This window comes from Coenobita brevimanus, chromosome 66 (genome assembly GCF_032717465.1).
Source record: "Coenobita brevimanus isolate Jiangsu-jjx chromosome 66, ASM3271746v2, whole genome shotgun sequence".
NCBI lineage: Eukaryota > Metazoa > Arthropoda > Malacostraca > Decapoda > Coenobitidae > Coenobita > Coenobita brevimanus.
In genome coordinates this window covers 26,122,878-26,143,454 of record NC_137019.1, presented here as the reverse complement: position 1 = coordinate 26,143,454, position 20,577 = coordinate 26,122,878, and the positions used below count along the sequence as shown (strand labels likewise).

Below are 20,577 nucleotides of genomic sequence, written 5' to 3'. Positions count from 1 at the left end.
TTTCTTATTGCTTTTCTTTCCTTTACAGGTGGCTTTTCATTGAGTGACAAGCCAAATGGTTTCCTGTAAGCCAAGAAACCACATACAGTACAGTGCTGGGTGGTAACCATATAACCAAACCATGCATGCTCCCTACGTGTCGACAAGTGGGTTGGTGGAGGGTTAGTGCCCCTTCCCGTAAAACAAATAACTCAGAGTCAAATGGCCACCCCTTGCGTGATTGTGGCGTCTGGCAAAAAATAGATAGTATACATGTTCCATACTTTCTTACTGATGTCATCAGCCAGAGATAGTCTATTATTAGTAATCACACCTAGGTCCTTCTCTCTTTCTGATGTGTGTAGGGTTTTATTTCCTAACTTGCATTCCCAATCAGGTCTTTTTCCACTTTTACCACACTTGATTACATGACACTTGTCCACATTGAATTCCATTTGCCATGTCTGCAGTAGTAACTGACCTTTGTATTTTTGCATCATCAACAAACATATTTAGATAGCTTTCATTTCATTTTCAATGTTGCTGTCTACAGTGCTCGTCAGAAGTATCGAGCCCCCTGCGTCCCTCCTAGGAAACAAACCTTTCAACATTGAAAAAACATATGAATAATCCATTTTATTTACCTTTAGTGCTTTGTAGGGTAGCCTTTACGTTTCTTCACGGACCTGAGACGTTTTGGAAGTGAAAGGGCAAGGCTCCTGAGGTGCTGGAAGGGTATTTTGTCCCAGGAGTCACGAATGGCGGCTTCCAGCTTAGGCAGAGAGCTCACATCCTTCCCTTGGAGACTCTTCTTTATGAGGTACCAGAGGCTTTCAATCGGGTTGAGGTCTGGGCTATTTCCTGGCCAGTCTGTCATGAATGATACCTCGCAGTCATGAAGCCAATCGGTGACCGATTTGGCCTTGTGAGCAGGTGCACTGTCCTGCTGAAACACTCGTGCACCTGTTAGCTCGAATGAGTCTGGTAAATGATGACACAGGAGCTCCAGGTAAACATCCTGATTCACTCTAACATTCTTGGGAAGCACAACAAGCTTCCCCAAACCTTGACCAGAGAAAGAAGCCCATACGATGAGTGAATCAGGATGTTTAATTGTGCATTCTACATACCGTGGGTCAAGTGGGTCACTACCTTTGCGTCGATACACACGTGCTCCTCTGTTACAGGTAACACTAAACGTTGCCTCATCAGACCACAACACTGACAACCATTGCTCCTCACCCCAGTTAAGATATTTATTAGCAAAGGCAAGCCTACGAAGTCGCTGGTTTTTTGTGAGAAGAGGCTTCTTCACAGGCCTGTGACTTGTGTAACCAAGTTCATGGACCCTACGAGACACTTTTCTCACAGACACCTCACCAAACACTTCCGGGTTGCTCTCCTTAACCCTTACACCGCGGGCTTGTTTTGCTTTGACTTGCGGCTCCCGCGGGCATATTCGCACTCCGACAGACTTTCTAAAAATATTTGCCAAAAATCAGTTATTAGTCCTAGAATATTAAAATCACATATACTTATGGCACATACCTTCAGCTTTCTCCTTGGGTGTTTGTTGAGCCTTCGTTGAGTACCGTAGGACTTGTGGAGACCTCTGAAATTGGGTAACAAAGTTTCCACTTTACACTTCCCGACAACTCGTAATATGATTACCACAGCCTGATATTATCACTAGAAACACTAATCTATGATTCTCAAATAGTTTGGAATCCATACTCCCCAAAAAAAACACTCTGAAAGCAATGAAAATTATGAGGGTGTATGACCATCCCACTTCCTATTGTTCGCCGCTAGTGTTGTCTATTATTCATAAAAACACTCACAGTTTATATTTCTGTTACTATATAACACTTATATATATCTACAGTCTTTATCCATAAGTTTCCTTCAGTAATAGTAGTTTATTGTCACTGTAGGGATTCAATTTCTTTCAGTAAAATACGTAGCATTCACTTTCTCGTCCTGTATACTAGCATTGAGAGTGAATGTCACATTCACCTTCACTCTTATAACTCATAGGATTCATACATGCTAGAGTGAAACTTTCACTTTCATTACTCCTAGTATATATACTCGTATTCTTATAATACCACTCATTTACATTTCTATATACGTTCTCTACTTTATTTACATTATTTACATTTCTATTTTATTTACACTGTGTTATGCACTGTCACTTGAAGTAACTTATAAAACTATTTTCCACTGTTCACTTATATTTACATTCATTGCTTTCTTGATGTTTACACATTATTTACGCTTTATTTACAATTCCACTTGCACTGTTTTACTCAATAAAAAGATCATAGTCACTCTCTATCAATTGTCAGCCGTTTATCTCTTTCCACACGAAGTTTAGTAGGGGGTAAAAGTCACAGTGCCCTTTGCATGGGGCTATAAAGCGGCGGAAGTTAGCAGGAGCAAATCAGACATACTCCCACTTTCAAAGACGACAGTGAACTGATAGTGGTGGCCTCCTTCCTCCTGGCTAGGGTAGGTGCAATACTACCAACTTCAGCCCTATGAGACCTGCTAATATATAGCAATGAAATAATTGGTAGGAAACCAAGACAATACATAATAAATTAGGTAGTTCCAGGTGAATGTAAATATCACTTAGGCTTCTCCCTTCCCTCCTTATATGTATATTTATTACGAAAATAGATTATACGGCATATTTCAAGGGGAAATAAGCAGCGAAAATTAGCGAACGAGTGCCCGTGAGGTGTTGTCAGGTGATAATTAGCCAATTCCAGGTGTATGGGACTATCACTTACCTTATTTCTTTTTTGTATATATTATTTGGTATAAGAATAGGGCATAGGGCTTATTTCAATGGATGAAATCAGTGGAAAATTCCAGGGAACATTTACTTAGCGTAGAATACAGTATGGTGCCCTGCAATAATTAGGTTTTTTTTTTTTTTTTTTTTTTTATGTGACCGACTCTGGGCAAAGGCTTCACAGCCTGCTTTCAAGGCCCAGTAGTCCTCCTACGTACCGCACACCTCTACATGTCACCACTTCGGCGCTAACACCCACCGTCCATATTGAATACATGCTAGGGCTGTCTCATACAGGACTGGTGTATTGGTATTAGCGGGGGTATTTTTACGACATGTCGGCGGGCCTTCTGGTAGATCAGTAAAGTCTGATTTTATGAAATTCAAATCCTTAAACTGTTCCCTGCCTCAGCGGGATTTGAACCCGGGTCTGTCAGGACTGCAGGCCAACTCTCTAATTAGCCAATTCTAGGTGTATGGGACTATCACTTACCTTATTTCCTTCTTGTATATATTATTTGGTATAAGAATAGGGCATAGGGCTTATTTCAATGGATGAAATCAGTGAAAAATTCCAAGGAAGATTTACTTAGCGTAGCACGGGAACACCAGTTGCTGTTGGCATCCCTACGTGTCAAATGGGGTTGGTGGAGGATTAGTGACCCTCCCTGTAAAACAATTAACTCTAAGCCATTGGCCACCCTGTCTGGGATACATGGCGTCTGGCAATGAATGAATGAAAAAGCACGGCCGGGCAGGCGAGAGGATAGGGTAATGGAGGGGAGGTAGGGAGGGGAGTGAAGAACGGGGAGAAATGGCTAAATTGTCAACAGTGGATGGGAGTACAGTTGAGATTAGGAGTGCTGACTAGTGTTGGACATTGGCAGTACTGATAGATGATACAAGCCACCACTTCAAAGCCCGGGCGAATTCAGAATAACACAGAATCACAAAAGTGTCGCCCCGCAGTATGATCCCTTGCTCTGAAGCGTCACGAAAGTGACGCCCCGCAGTTAAGGGGTTAATTTTCCTTGCACTCACACAAGGATTAAACTCCACTGCACGTTTTAAAACATTAACAGACCTTGGGGAAGTTTTCCTAGGCTTACCAGACCGCGGTTTCTTTGTGGGAACTTCACCACTGTTTTCCAACCGAACACACCAATGACGCACTGTTGATCGTGCCACACCAACCAATTCACTAATTTCCTTTGTCTGGTGGCCTGCCTCCTTTAGAGCAATGATCTGGGATATGATTTCACTTGATAGTTCACGGGTAGGTACCATAACAAAGTGGTGAAGCCCAAAACTCTGCGGGACACTCGGTAAAAAATGGCGCAATTTGAGAGGGAGACGCAGCGGAGTTCCTCTCTCTCAGGCAGCCCGTGGGCGACTGAGATGGGAACCAACCAGCGCGTCGGAAGGCCTCAGGGTACTGTGACGTCATGTTAGCGCCGCAAACTTGTGGCTCAATTTTTACCCCCTGAAATGGGTGATTCTTTTTTGGCCATAAGTATTACGCGCCTGGCGGTAGGCGCTCCATAATTTTGACAAGTACTGTATATCATTTATATACACTAAAAACATGATTGGTTCCAGCACTGAGCCCTGTGGAATGCCGCTAGTCATTTCTCTCCGTGATGAGTAATTTCCCCTTAGTAATGTTCTCATTTCTCCTTTTTTGAGGAAATCTTGCATCCAACAATACAGTTTGAATCGAATTCCTCCTTGATGGTACAGTTTCCATAAAAGTCTTTGTTGTGGTACTGTGTCAGATGCTTTCTTGAAATCTAAATAGATACTGTCCACCCATCCTTCACTTTCCTGTAATGTGGCTGTTACTTTGTCATAGTAGCTCAGCAGGTTAGTAACACATGATTTTCCTTTTCTGAAACCAAACTGTCTTTCTGTTATCATATTGTGTTCTTCTAGATGATTTACCCAGGCTTTTCTTGTAAGCTTTTCTAATACCTTGCTTACAACACTGGTTAGTGATACTGGTCGGTAGTTGAGTGGATTTTGTCTATTCCCTTTCTTGAATAAGGGAACAATGTTTGCTTTCTTCGAAATATCAGGTAGTTTACCTTGTCTCAAGGATTTCTTGAAAATTAAAAATAATGGTTTACTTAACGCCTTTCCACATTCACGTAGCACCCAACATGAAATTTCATCAGGACCACCTGCATTTCCTTTGTCTAATTCACTTAGCTCCTCCTATATTACTTTTTCTGTTATTTGTATATCTGGTAGTATGTGTGGGCATGCATGTTCCACATAATGCCTCTCAAAATTTTTTTCCTCTGTAAAAACTGATTGGAAATTCTTGTTTAGTGCTTCACAAATATCCTTCTTTTGTGTATGGGCGATTCCCTCGTCTGTAGTGGATTGTATTATATCTTTTACTTTGGTTTTGCTTCTGATGTAGCTGTAAAATAGCTTCGGCTGATCACCACTTTTATTTATGATATCCTCCTCAAACTGTTTTTGGGCTTCCCTCCTTATTCTTGTATAATCGTTTCTTGCCTGTTTATAGTTGTTATATGCCCTCTCACTATTGTGTTTTCTGTATCTATTCCACATCAAATCTGTTTTTTCTTTTGATTTTTTTACCTTCTGTATTGAACCATTTCTTTCTTTTCTTTTCTGCTTCTTTGTGCTGTGGGATGTACTTCTGGGCTCCTATTTCATAAAGTTCAAAATTTTTTTTATACAGGTAACTCGCACGGAACACGATCTCACGAACACGCTTGCAATTATACATGGTAAGGGCTGGGATACACATAAGACAACGTAAGATTAAAGAACCATTTTGAAAACTACAAATTAACGCAGGAGAGGCCTTTGAAAGATGAAATCCTCAAACGGCACCGCAGCGCGTGGTTTGTTTTGATTACGTGACGATCTAGGCGGGAAATTATTCAGTGAGAGAGACATTCCCGAGTACAGTAGCACAGTATTTGTAAGTTAAATATTTACAGTACTGTACTGTTCTGGTAAGTTTATGTGCAACTTAAAGTACTATTAAATAACGTTAAAGCAAGAAATAAAGTCTTATAACCAGTTTACCTGATAGGCGTCAGAATATTGCCTTTTTTATTTGTTCGTCTTTTCCACAGTACTGTACAGTATTTGTAAGTTAAATATTTACTGCTGTCGTATGTACTGTACTTGTAAGCATTTAAATAAAGTTAAATCATTAAATAAAGCCTTGTAACCAGTTAACCCGAATTATATGATTACCCATGATTGGCGTCGGAATATTGCCTTTTTTGTTTGTTCGTTAAACTCTTACTGTACTGCTTTTCTACAGTACTGTATTTGTAAGTTAAATATTTACTGTTCTGGTATGTACTTGTAAGCAATTAAAGCATTAAATAAAGCCTTGTAACCAGTTAACCTGATTTATATGATTACCCATGATCGGCGTCGGAATATTGCCTTTTTTGTTTGTTCGTTAAAGACTTGCTGTACAGCTTTTCCACAGTACTGCATTTCTAAGTTAAATATGTACTGTTCTGGTATGTACTTGTAAGTTAAAGCACTCAAAAAAGATAAAGCATTAAATAAAGCCCTGGTACCAGTTAACCTGATTTATATGATTACCTATGATCGGCATCGGAATGTTTCCTTGTGTTTACGTACAGTATTTATGTGTTGAAGTTTTGCTGTGGAGTACTGTATTTGTGAGTTATAACATTAAATAAATCTTCTAACCACTTAAAGTGCTTTCTAGTGATTACCAGTGACAGATAACAGCAAAACAACACATTTGGGGGGTCTGGGGAGCAAAATACGGAGTAGTTTAAATATACGCGATTTCGCACCTAACACGGCACGGTAGGAACGAAACCCACGTGTTCCGTGCGAGTTTCCTGCATATAGCATTTAAATCTTGTCATCTAAGCTCCTTTTCCCATTCAATTTCCCAGAAGTACTTATTTAGGTCATGATACTTTCCCTTTTTATAGTATAGGCTCTTTTTGTAACTTTCATTGCTGTTAACTATGTCATATGCAATCCTGAAGTTGCAATTTAGTACTGCATGGTTGCTTTTGCCGAATGGAGGGTGATATATTAAATTGTCAATATTGTTTTCTTGCCTAGTAAATATGAAATCTAGCATTGAGGGTACATCGAATCCTCTTTTTCTGGTGCTTTCCCTTACATGTTGCGTTAGGAAAAACTCTTGTACGAGATCCAGTAGCTTTTGGTCCCAACAGCTTTCTTGGCTAATTATATCTAGAGTATTCCAATTTATATTTGTATTAAAATCTCCAGTTAGTATAATTCTCTACGATTTCTCTTCCATTTTATGTAGTAATGCTCTTAAACTCTGAATTGTACTCTCTGCCAGGTCCTCATATTCGTCTCTTTCCCATGTGTTTGATCTGGGTGGCATGTACAGATTGGCTACAATTACTTTCCCTTCAGATGTATTGATCTCTACTGCAATCAGTTCTACTTGTGAGGGTATATCTAATTCTATTTCTTTGACTTTTAGATTTTTCTTAGTTAATATTATAATTCCTCCTCCTTTTTTTAAGTTCCTATCTCTTCTCCATATATTATATTCCTCTAAGTTTAGGATGTCATTTGATATCCCTGGTGTTAATTTTGTTTCAGTTAGGCATATTATATGTGGTTCATTTTCTCTGACATAATCATTCATCTCTGATAATTTAGATACCATTCCATCCACATTTGAGTACATCAACTTAATCATCTTGTTTATATACTTGTCATGACTTGGTTCTACTACCTTCCTCCTTTTTATTCCCTCCTGTTTATGTACCACTTTCGCACCTGCAATCCAATTACTTTGTAAAAAAATGTATTCTTCTCCTCAGAACTTCCCTCATTTTTTTTTTTTTTTTTTTTTTTTTTTTTTTCCCTCTTCTCTTTCAGTAATTCCAGTTCCTCTTGTGTTAGGCATCTTTTTATCCATACATTGTTGAACTCCTCTTTTTCCATAAGATTCCTTGCATTTTTTAGTATCTCTTCCACGGTGTTTACACCCTGGAAGGTTACCTTTTGGGACCATGACTTGCTACTCATGTATTTCCCTAACCTCTTGTGTTCCTCTTTGTCTTTACTACAGATTTCCTCTGGTACTTCTTTTAATATGTTCATTACATTTGCCATCTCCTTTTTGTCTCTTGAGGTCTTGTTTCTTACTTCTTCCTCCTCTATACCAGTGATTATTTTGTTGATATCTGCTGAATCTCTGACTAATTTTGGATTGTTTTCGAGTATTCTTTTCACTTCCTTTTTAATGCTTTTTTCTTCCACCCTTGTTTCTAAGTCTTTCTTTACTTTCACCATTTTGGCATATGTGTTTTCTACATCATTTTTGTAGCTTTGCACAGCTTCATTCACCTGTGTTATCTTCTCCTCAGTATCACTGGTCTGGTCTATGAGACTGCTTACTTGCCTAATTCTCTGTGTATCATTTTTGAACTCTTTCATAATATTCTCATAGTTGACTACTGTACTTGCCATTTCACTAATTTTCCTCCTAAGTGAACCACTTCTACTGTCAGCTCATCTATGGTTGTGTCTTTCTTGTTGACTTCCTTTCCTAATTTTTCTATTTCTTCCTTTTGCAAGTGCATCTGTTTCTTAATATCATCAATCTTATTCTGAAAAGCCATGTCTAGTCTGTTTACTTGTTCCACCAGTTTATTGTGAGTCTCCATTTCAACCAGTTCTTGCTAGAAATCATCATCGTGCATTTTACCTTTATCCTTTTTCCAAATTTGCTTTACTAAAGTATGTGGTCATCCTGGAGTACTAAAAGCACGTGTACTACTTACATTCTCTGGTGTAGTCGTAGACTAAACAAATGATCAGCTGGTTTTGCGCATTCTTGTGCTACTTTGTTTTCTTTACTGTTTGAACAAGTCTTACTTAAAACTTCTTTTTTTTATATTAAAACACCATTTAGTCTAACCTGGTGCAGACCTTGACTCATATAAAGATACTAATTAAGTTAATGCCACTGGCCTAGTTGGCCAGGTATGGAGTAGTGGCGACAGGCGTCTGCTCTCCTCGGTGCCTCATGTGTATTTACCTAATTGTGATATACAGGAAATGAGCTACGCTCGTGGGGCCCCGTCTCTGTTTCTGAATAAGTCAAATTTAGCTTTAAACTTGTTTAAGTTTTTAGACTGGACGATCTCTTTTTCCAGGCTATTCCACAGGTCTGTACGTCTATAAGGAAAACTATATTTCTTGATATCCTTCAAGCAGCTTGGTTTCTTCAGCTTCATCCCGTGTCCTCTTGTTACACTCATATCCCATAAAAACAGATCTTCTCTGTCAATTTTATCTACTCCCACCATGGTCCTGAACACTGCAATCATGTCTCCTCTCTTTCTCCTTTCTTCTAGGGAAGGCAAATCCAGCTTTTCCAACCTCTTTCTATATGACATATCTGCCAGACTGGGGACCATCTTGGTTGCTGTTCTTTGTATTCTGTCAATCTTATTTATATCTTTATTTTTGTGTGGGGACCACACTACTGCTGCATATTCTAACCTGGGGCGAATCATGGCCACTATCAATTTTTTCATCATCTCCACGTCCATATAATAAAAAGCTACTCTTATATTAGTCATGAGTTTATATGTCTCCCTAACTGCCTTGTTCATGTGTTTTTCAGGTGACAAGCTGTCCTGAACCAGCACTCCCAAATCTTTCTCTTCTCTTGCTTTTCTAATTGGTTCATTACGCATCAGTTAATTCAGTGATGGCCTCTTGGTACCTTTACCCATTTCCAATATTTTACTTTTCTTTGCATTAAATTTCATTTCCCATGTACGGCTCCAGTCGTGTATCCTATCCAGATCCTCCTGCAGCATTTGACAATCCCTCTCAACCTCTACCTTCCTCAAGATCTTTGCGTCATCAAACAGACTTGCATAACTGTTCACTCCATCTACTATATCATTTACATAAATCAGGAACATTACTGGCACCAACACCAAGCCCTGTGGCACTCCAGTTGTTACTTCCCTCCATCCAGACATCCTGTCCTTTAATACTGTCCTCATTTGTCTGTCTCTCAAAAAGTCTCTCATCCATTCCAGGAGGTTCCCCTTCAGTCCTCCTAATGCTCTAGTTTCCACATTAGTCACTTATGAGGTACCTTGTCGAAGGCCTTCTCCAAATCTAAGTACACACAATCCACCCAACCATCTCTCTACTGTAGCACGTCAATCGTTCTTGAGTAAAAACTCAACAAGTTGGAAACACATGACCTTCCACTTCTAAATCCAAACTGAGTATCAGCCAAAATGATCATCTCATCCAAATATTTTATCCATCTATCTTTCAGAATTCTCTTCCATAATTTTGCGACCATACTGGTTAGGGACACTGGTCTATAATTCAGGGGTTCTTCCCTGTTTCCTCCTTTATAAATTGGTACCACATTTGCCCTCTTCCATTCTTGAGGCACTTTCCCCTCTTCCAGAGAACACACAATTAAACTATGAATCTTATCTACATTTCTGCCCGGAATCGTGCTAAGTCTGTTCTTCGCTCTGCTAAAAATAATTTCATCCGTACAAAATGCTCTCAACTCTCTAACTCTAACTCTTCTTGCTCCTTCTGGCACCTTGCCAAAAACCTTTCTAACAACTTTACCTCATCATCCTTCCCTCTTCTTTTCTTTTCTGATGGCTCTGTAGCTATTCCTTCTACTGATAAAGCAGATCTCTTCGCTCAGACTTTCTCCTCCAATTCCACCTTAGACGATTCCGGTGCTGTTCCTCCATCACTTCCCCCCTCTGACTTCCTCATGGCTAATATTAAAATTTCTTCAGCTGATGTATTTTCTGCGATTGCTGGCCTCAGTACTAATAAGGCATATGGGCCTGATGGAGTCCCTCCTGTTTTTCTCAAGAACTGTGCTTCTGTGCTTACACCCTGCCTAGGCAAACTCTTTTGCCTTTGTCTGTCAACTTGTACCTTTCCTTCTTGCTGGAAGTTTGCTCTCATTCAGCCGGTCCCAAAGAAGGGTGACCATTCCCAACCCTCTAACTATCGTCCAATTGCTTTAACATCCTGTATCTCAAAAGTTTTTGAGTCTATTCTTAATAGAAAAATTCTAAAGCATCTTTCCTATCACAACCTTCTTTCTGATCGTTAGTATGGGTTGCTTCAGGGACGCTCCACAGGCGATCTTCTCAACTACCTTTCTGACTCTCGTCATCCTCCTTTCGGGACTTTGGCGAAAGCTTTGCCTTTGCACTTGACATCTCAAAGGCTTTCGATCGAGTCTGGCATAAATCTTTAATTGCCAAACTCCCCTCTTATGGTTTCTGTCCTTCTATCTGTGCCTTCATCTCTAGCCTCCTTTCTGGTCGTTCTATAGCAGCTGTTGTAGACGGCTATTGTTCTTCTCCCAGATCTATTAACAGTGGTGTTCCTCAGGGCTCTGTCCTATCACCAACTCTCTTCCTTTTATTCATCAATGACCTTCTAAGCTGTACATCTAACCCTATCCACTCATACGCAGATGACTCCACCCTTCACCATTCCATTCGATTCCTGCAACGTCCATCTAAGGAGTTACTTCAACAGGCAAGGGATGAGGCTATGGCTCACCTAATGTCTGACTTGGCTCGTATCTCTGACTGGGGTAAAAATAATCTGGTTGTTTTTAATGCATCAAAGACTCAGTCTTTGCACCTATCAACCCGACAGTATCTTCCACAGGTATATCCACTTATGTTTAATAATACTCAACTTAATCATGCACCATCCTTGAACATGCTTGGGGTTTCATTTGCTCGGGACTTATCTTGGAAAGATCATATTACAACTCTTGTAAAATCTGCTTCCAAAAGATTGGGTGTGTTAAGCCGACTCCGTTCCTTCTTTGCCCCTGCACAATTGTTGACTCTGTACAGGGGTTTTATCCGCCCCTGTGTGGAGTACAACTCTCATGTGTGGGGAGGCTGCCCAGATACAGCTCTTCTCAGTAGGGTGGAGTCAAAAGCTTTTCGTCTCATCAACTCTCCCCCTATTACTGACTTCCTTCAACCTCTGTCTCTTCGCTGCAATGTTGCATCTTTATCTCTTTTCTATCGCTACTTCAATGGTCACTGTTCCTCTGAACTGTCTGCATGCATTCCTCCACTTCTACGACAGGCGCGTAGCACCCGTCTATCAGCAACCTCTCACCCCTTTTCTGTCCAACTCTCTAATGCAAGAGTTAACCGTTATTCCCAGTCCTTCATTTATGCAACAGGTCAACTCTGGAACTGTCTCCCTATGTCTGTATTTCCTGCTTCCTATGATCTCCAGTCTTTCAAACGCAGTGTGTCAAGGCATCTCGAAATGAATGGATCATGAATTTGTCTCTATCTTGTATTCTGTTTTTCTCTTGGAAGGAACAATTTTGCGGGCTCATTGCCTTCGGTTCCTTGTTCCCCACATAAAAAAAAAAAAAGTTGTTTTCTGCATTTCTTCAGTACCCAGTTAGAGATTCCATCTGGTCCTGGGGCTTTCCTCACATCTTGAGTTTCCAGTAATTTATACACTTCCTGTACTTCCACTTTTATATCTTTTATCACTTCCTTTTAGTCACTCCCTCCCCTTCCACAAACTCACTTTCATTAGTAAAAACTGACTGGAAACGTTTGTTCATTATTTCTGCTTGCATTGCCACATCTTTATAGACCTCTCCTTCTACTTTCAGTTTGGTGATTCCTTCCTATTGTTTCAGTTTGCCATTGACAAATCTGTAAAACAGTTTGGGTTCATCCTTACATTTGTCTATTGTACCTTTTTCAAATTTCATTTCTTCCTCTCTGTGTATTCTTGTGTAATCATTTCTAGTTCTTTTATATTCTTCCTTTGTTCTGCTGTTTCCTCTCTTTCTCCAATTGTTCCACGCCTTATCTCTCTCATTTTTTTGCTATCATACACCTTGTATTAAACTACTGCCTTTTTCTGTTTTTTTTCTCCCTTACTCTTGGCACAAATTTTTCCACACCCGAATTATAGACGCCTAGAAAAATATCCCACATCCTCTGTATCTCTCTTGTTTCTCTGCAATTTCTCCAATCTGCATTTTCGAAAAAATTTCTCAATCCTGTAAAGTTTGCTTTCCCAAAGTTGTATCTTCCTTGCCTATAAAGCTTGTTTCTTGGCTCCACGTTCCCTGTTATCATCTGGAACTCAGTGACCACATGATCACTTTTTCCAATAGGACACAGATACTCCAAGGATTCTATTACATCGGGTTCTTTGGTAAACAGTAAGTCTAGTCCTGCTGGTGTGTCCTCACCATGAAACCGTGTCTCTTCTTTGACCCATTACGTCATCACATTGTTCATTGTTATATTTAATAATGTAGTCCCCCACGAATGTTCGCTGCCTCCTGAGTCCCATTCCTCCAAGTTCACGTCTTTACAATTGAAGTCACTCATTAAAATTATATTGTTACTTTTCTCAATCATTTTCTGTAAATAGCTAGCCATGTCTGACATTTCCTGGTATTCATCATGACTCGATTCTCTTGTCTTATGGGGAACATAAATTACTGCCATATCTCTCTTGCTATTCTCTCCAGCTTCTATCTATCTATCGCCAGACGCCTCAATCCCTTTTGGGGTGGCCACAAACAAATCGCCTCCAAGTTGCCCTGTCCCCCGCCATTTCACTGCCCCGCTCCCAACTCACACCCCCCTCTCTCATATACCTCTCCATCTCATCCCTCCATCTCATCCTTGGCCTTCCCCTCCCTCTTTCCCCCTCCACCTCACTCACATACACTCTCTTCGTCAGTCTTTCACCCTCCATTCTCTCCACATGGCCGAACCACCTCAGTGTGTTCCTCATAACGCTTCCTATCACATCCACATCCACACCACAACGCTCCTTTATATCCTCATTCGTCAGCCTGTCTCTCCATGTGACTCCACAGGTTCCTCTTAAATAACTCATTTCCACTGCTCTCACTCTTGACTTGTGTCCTTCCAACAATGTCCAAGCTTCACTTCCATACGGTAGAGTTGGTATCACAATACTGTCGTGCAGTAACTTTTTCACTTCCATGCTCACTTCCCTGTTTCTTATCACTGCTTTCAAAGAACCAGCAACCTTTCTTCCCTGCTGTACCCTTTCATGCACTTCACCCTCCAAACCTCCATCCTTACTCATCACACTACCCAAGTACTTAAACGTACTCACATTTTTCAATTCCTCACCATCCAACCTCGCTGTACATTCACTGACTTCACCCCTCTCAAAGACCACCACTTTACTCTTCCCTACATTCACCTTTAGATTACGTTTCTTACACACTCTCCCAAACTCATCCACCAAGCCTTGCAGCTGCCCTTCGTCTTCACTCAACAACACAGTATCATCTCCAAACAACAGTACAGGGAGTTTCCAAACACAATCTTCTCTCACCAGGGCCACTCCAACATCCACTACCCTACCCTGTTCATCTTTTATTACCCCATCCATGTACAGATCGAACAACCATGGAGACATGACACATCCCTGTTCCAACCCAACTTTCAAAGAGAAAAATTCACTTAGTTCACCATCCACACGCACTGCAGCCTTCGCACCATCGTACATACTCTTCACAGCATTCAAGAACTTCTCATCTACTCCATATATTCTTAATACTTTCCACAATCCTTGTCTATCCACCCTGTCATATGCATTCTCCAAATCCATGAAAGCCGCATACAACTTCTTTTCCTTCTCTAGAAACTTCTCCACTAAAGATCTAAGAATGAATATCTGATCTACACAACCTCTTCCCTTCCTAAAGCCTCCCTGTTCTTCTCCAACTAATTTCTCTGTTCTTTCTCTAACTCTGTCAATAAGTATCCTACCATACACTTTTCCTATTATACTAAGAAAACAAATGCCCCTATGATTACAACACACTTCTTTTTCCCCTTTTCCTTTGTGCAACGGAATAATTATACCTGACTCCCAGTCCTCCGGGACTCTACCTTCCTCCCAGGCCAATCTGCACATCTTCCACATCCATTCTACTACTATATCTCCCCCATGCCTCAGCATTTCCTGGGGCTTTCCCCGATTTAACTCTCTTCATTGCTTCCACAACTTCTATCCTATTGATTTCTTCCTGTCTTCTCACCTCCCTCCTTCTCCCAGCCATTCCCCAGCCACTTATACCCGCATTACTTCCATCCTCTGTGTTCAACAATTCCTTAAAGTGTTCTCTCCATCTGCTCACTTTTTCTCCCTTCTCGACTAGTAATCTACCATTTTTATCTTTCACTTCCCTGCTAACTTCACTTCCACCCAGTTTCTATTTTCATATTTATCACTTCAGCCCTGCCTTCTTCCATTTTCACGGTATCTACTGTACAGTGGGGCACCAATTTTCGCGCCTAATTGGGTCCAAAAATAATGCGCGAAAGTGGAATTAGCGAAAATTGGGGCATTGTCTTTATGGCAAAAAGGCTCATTGGTTCCTGGTTATCCTAAAGTAACATCAGATTTTCATTTTCACTTGCAATACAGTACATCAAATCACTATTGTACATTGCACTGTGAGATACAAACAATAAAAACTGTACAGTACACATTATATGAGGAGAAACATACCACAGAGACCAGGTTGAGGTGTTTAATGAATGTTGGGGATAAGTATCCGAGGCGCATGGCGGGCTTATTTAGCCACGCCAGACGTATTGGCGCCACCTCTTGCTGCCTCGCTACCACCGTGCTGTTTCCTCATACTATGCACTGTCGATTCTGGGATGTTAAATATACGGCAGATTTCACTGTTTTTTGCACCCTTGTCCATGTGCTCAACTATCTTCCTTTTCATTTCATTATTATACTGCCGTTTCTTCACTCCAACACGATACTCTCTTTTAGCCTTGGCCTTTCCTCCCGACTTTGAATGTCCCGGCCACTTTTTATCACCACCACTGCCTCCCGGCCCTCCCCCCACACCACCAGGCTCTCCCCCCACACCACCAGGCTCTCCCCCCACACCACCAGGCCCTTTCCCCACACTACCAGGTATAGTAGAGGCCATTGAACCGTGAGAATCCAACACAATGGATCTAGCACGCTCGTACACAATGGCGGGAATGGGTGGACAGAGTGTTGACATGACGTCATTCAAGATGGCGGTGGGTTGCGGGCGGGCGGTGCAGGATATTCAAAGTTCAAAATATTGTCCCAAATCCAAAATTTGTGCGCGAAAATCGATTTTTTTCAAGCGAAAGTGGAAGTTAGGGAATATTTGGTGCATGCCGCGAAAGTGGATTCCGCGAATCCTGCTGTAGCGAAAGTTGGTGCACTACTGTACATTTATGTTGTTCTTCACTGCTATCATCACCCCTCCTCCCGTCTTTTCTTTTGTCTCTTCTCCACAGTTTGTTTTTTCCATCTCCCATATGAATATCAATATCTTCTCTTAATTTGGTCTCTACAAAACACATAACATCAGGTTCATGTACCCTCAAAAAGTCGTTGATTTCTAGCCTTGCTGATATTAAACCATCAACATTAGTATATGCCACCTTCCAATTATTTTTTATGTTTTTTATACCCTCTTTTCTCCTTCTCTCCGCCGTTACCACTTCCTTAATTTCTGATCTATGACTCTCCAATAAAACACTGTCTTCTCTTTCTCCGTTCTCTGTTTGTTTTTTACCTTTGCTTCCTTTACTAATTCCTTTATTTTAGCTCTTTCTTCCTCATTTGCATCTCTCCTTATCCAAACATTTTTTAACCCTTCCTTGTCTGATAATTTCCATGTTCTACTGATAATTTCATTAACTGTTGCCTGAGACCTAAACTTAACCTTCAATGGCCTTGCCCCTCCTTCCTCGTACTTTCCTAACCTAAACACTTCTTCAATCTCTTCTTGACCTTCGTTGTTTTCCTCCATGACTACTGATATTATTTCTTTAACCTTACTCAGTTCTTCTCTTTCTCTTTCTGATCTTATTGTCATACTTTTTTCTTTAACTCCTGAAATTATTACACATTTTTTCTTATCTGCTACATCCCTAACGAAAGATTCTCTGCTTCTCATCACCCTAATCACCTCCCTCTCCACGTTTTCCTTACTTTGTTGTTCTATAATCTCTTTCAGATTTACATTTCCCTCTTCCTGAATTTTCTTCCACCCTTTATGTTGCGCCTTGATTTCTTTAATATGCTCGTCCTGTATTCTTGATTTGGAATCATACTCATCTAGTTTGCTTTTCATCCTGTCTCTTTCTTCTTCCAGCCTCTTATTCTCCCTCTTGATCTGTTTTATTGCATTTGATGCTGATTCATTACTTACTTTAATTTCTGTGACTTCCCTTTCTTGCTCTACACTGCGTGTGTAAACTTTTTCCAGTATACTTCGTAAAGCTATAATCTCTCTCTCCTGCTCTTGTGTGTGTGTGTGTCTGTGTGTGTGTGTGTCTGTGTGTACCTCTTTGTACCTACAATTGACTTAAGAAGGAGGGATGCTAAAGTAACTGAATGAAGTTTGTTGTGTGTATTGTACTGTAGTCTGTCAGTTATCTCATGTAATTCAGCCAACCGCCCCCCACCAGATATTTAAAAAATGCTGGATATTGCGTCGGTACCCCCAGTCAGCTGTCCATTAGGCGTTGAGCCGGATAATATGTCACTACTCTAAGCCATCCGTCTCAGCCCTCAGTTGTAAAAACTTTTGTGCAATATTTTTCATGAGTAAAAGATTAAAATCAAGCATAAAATACAATACAGTATTGATACAGTACATATAGTCTAGTAATCTATCTATCTATATACCAAGGCTGCATCCGTCAAAGAAAGGGGAGTAGCCGAGTCAGGATGACACACTCCCAATTTACTCATCCACGCACACTCATTCATTCGTATACAGTAATCCCTCTGCTATCCAGTGTAATAGAGCCAAAGGCATGTCTGGAAAGTGGTCCTGTCTGGAAGTGGGCCCCTGGCTCCTAGACTGGTACTTAGGGCCCTAACCCAGCCTAACTTCGAAAGCCATATAAGTAACTCCCTACCGGACATGCAAAGCACCTATTTAAACCTATTTAAGACCCTGTTCACACCAATAACGGACATAAAGCATGAAATAAATGAAAAGAAACCAAAGAATGAGGAATTAGAAGTGACTGTACCACAGCCAATGTACTTACAGCACATCTGTGGTCGCCATCTCTAAGGCTTTGGCAGTGGTGAAAATGCTCTTGAAGCACGTACAATACTCCATTGTTGTGCTGCACTTAATTCTTTGCACTCTTATAATTGTTTAACACTGCACATTGTTCCTAACTGTATCACGTCAGTTTCAACCGCCAGTTTCGACTGCCAATTTGCACTCCACAGTTGATCCTTTGCACTCTAAGTTCTAATTTCTTAACACTGCACAACACTGTAAATTCCCGTGTGGTCTAGTGGCGAGGTATTGCAGTTTATTCATTGTTTATTCACAAGAAACGAGCACATGTGGCTTCCATTGCAACAAGCCTCTACTCACCATCGAAGTTAGGCAGTAACTGTTGATGATGGGGAAACAGAGTTGCCAGATTGCAATGGCCACATTACCAAACTCCTTAGTGTCCCCCCCTGTGGCGGGGGGGACACAATCTGGCTGCACTATGAGGTGGTACTACTACTCTGCGGCCAGGTTGTGTTAGGAAGAATACCGCCACCGTATTCCCTGCGTGTCATAAAAGGCGACTAAAAGGGGCGGGGTGAGGGGACTAGGGACCCTCTCCTCTGTTTTTTAGTTCCTAAAAAGAGACAGGCCAGAGAAAGGAATGGGGGATGGAGTTATCCCCGTACCCTGAAGATTGGGTCTACGAATGTGTGTGGATGTAGTACGATTGAGGTTAAAAGGGAGGAGATTGGGAGAATGTTTGTGAGAAGAAAGTTGGATGTGTTAGCTTTGAGTGAAACGAAGATGAAAGCGAAGGGTGAGTCTATGTTTGGAAGTGTGAGTGGAAGATTGTCAGGTGTTGATAGAGGAAGGGCAAGAGAAGGTGTGGCCTTGTTAGTGAGTCCGGAAGTACAGCAGTGTGTGATTGAATGGAAAGAGGTGTCATCGAGACTGATGTGGGTGAAAACGAAATTTGAATGTGAGTTGTGGGTGTTTGTGAGTGCATATGGGCCTGGTAGTGAAAGGGATAAAGAAGACAGGGAGTCTTTCTGGAATGATGTTGATGAGTGTCTGCAGAGTTTAGGAGCGAATGTGAATGTGGTAATGATGGGAGATCTGAATGCTAGAGTGAGAAATGTAGCAGTTGAAGGTGTAGTTGGTATGCATGGTGTGCGTGGAAGAAATGAAAAAGGGGAACGAATGATAACGATGCGTGTTGAGCGAGTGATGGTGATTGGAAATACTGTACGTTGTTTGAGAAGAAAGATATTTATAAGTATACATTGGTGAGACAGGAGGGTGGAAAGGTGTTGATAGAGCTTTGATGGACTATGTGGTTGTGTCTAGGAATGCAATAGGAAGATTATTGGGTGTGAGAGTTCTGAGAGGGGAGGGTGGAGGTATGTCTGACCACTACCTGGTGGAGGGAAAGTTAAGAGTAGGTAAGAGATGGGTGAGAGCTAGGAGGGTTAGGTGTGGCAGGGAGGTTTTGAAAGTGAGTGAGTTGGATAAAAGAGAGAAAAAGATAGAGTATCAGGAGAAATTGAAAGATGAGTGGAACGCAGTGAAAGATCAGGAAAATGGCAGTGTGGAGGAGGAATGGCAGTTGTTTAAGAGTGCTGTGATGGGGCATGCAGAAGAGGTGTATTTACCTATTTGTAGTATACAGGAATTGAGCAATGCTCGTGTTGTCCTGTCTCCATATCCACATTTATCAAGTCTACCTTTACACACATGAATGTTTTTCTCATGCACCACCTCTTTGTCTAAGTCGTTCCAAATATTTAAGTATTTACCTAATATACCTAATTGTGATATTCACAGAATGTACTATGCTCGTGGGTTTCCGTCGCTGTATCTCAATAAGTCAAATTTAGCTTTAAACTCGTTTAAGTTTTTAGACTGGACGATCTCTTTGTCCAGGCTATTCCATAAGTCTATACTTCTGTAAGGAAAGCTATATTTCTTGATATCCTTCAAGCAGCTTGACTTTTTCAATTTCATTCCGTGTCCTCTTGTTGCTCTCTTATCCCATACAAACAGATCTTCTTTGTCAATTTTATCTACTCCCACCATGGTCCTGAACACCGCAATCATGTCTCCCCTCTTTCTCCTTTCCTCTAACGAAGGCAAATCCAGTTTTTCCAGCCTCTCTCTGTATGACAGGTCTGTCAGACTGGGGACCATCTTGGTTGCTGTTCTTTGTATTCTCTCAATCTTGTTTATATCTTTCTTTTTGTGTGGGGACCACACTACCGCTGCATATTCTAACCTGGGGCGGATCATGGCCACTATCAATTTTTTCATCATTTCCTCGTCCATATAATGAAATGCTACTCTTATGTTAGTCAAGAGTTTATAAGTCTCTCCAACTATCTTGTTAATGTGCTTTTCTGGTGACAAACTATCTTGGACCAGCACTCCCAAATCTTTCTCTTCTCTCCTTTTTGTGATTAATTCATTACCCAAAAAATAATTCAGTGATGGTCTCCTGGTACTTTTACCCATTTCCAATATTTTACATTTCTTTACATTAAATTTCATTTCCCACGTCCGGCTCCAATTGTGTATCCTATCCTATCCTGGTGTGAGACGTGGGTGGTGGTGTAAGAAAAGGAAGTGAATGGTGGTGCAAGGAAGTAAGTATGGCTGTGGCTGAGAAGACACGTGCATA

At 40.9% G+C, this 20,577-nt stretch overlaps 1 protein-coding gene across 1 annotated transcript in view; it reads left to right on the top strand.

Annotated features, from left to right (window-relative positions):
* Positions 1-20,577, top strand: part of Ctl1 (choline transporter-like protein 1) — a 764,015-nt gene that overhangs the window by 180,473 nt on the left and 562,965 nt on the right. The window lies entirely within an intron of this gene.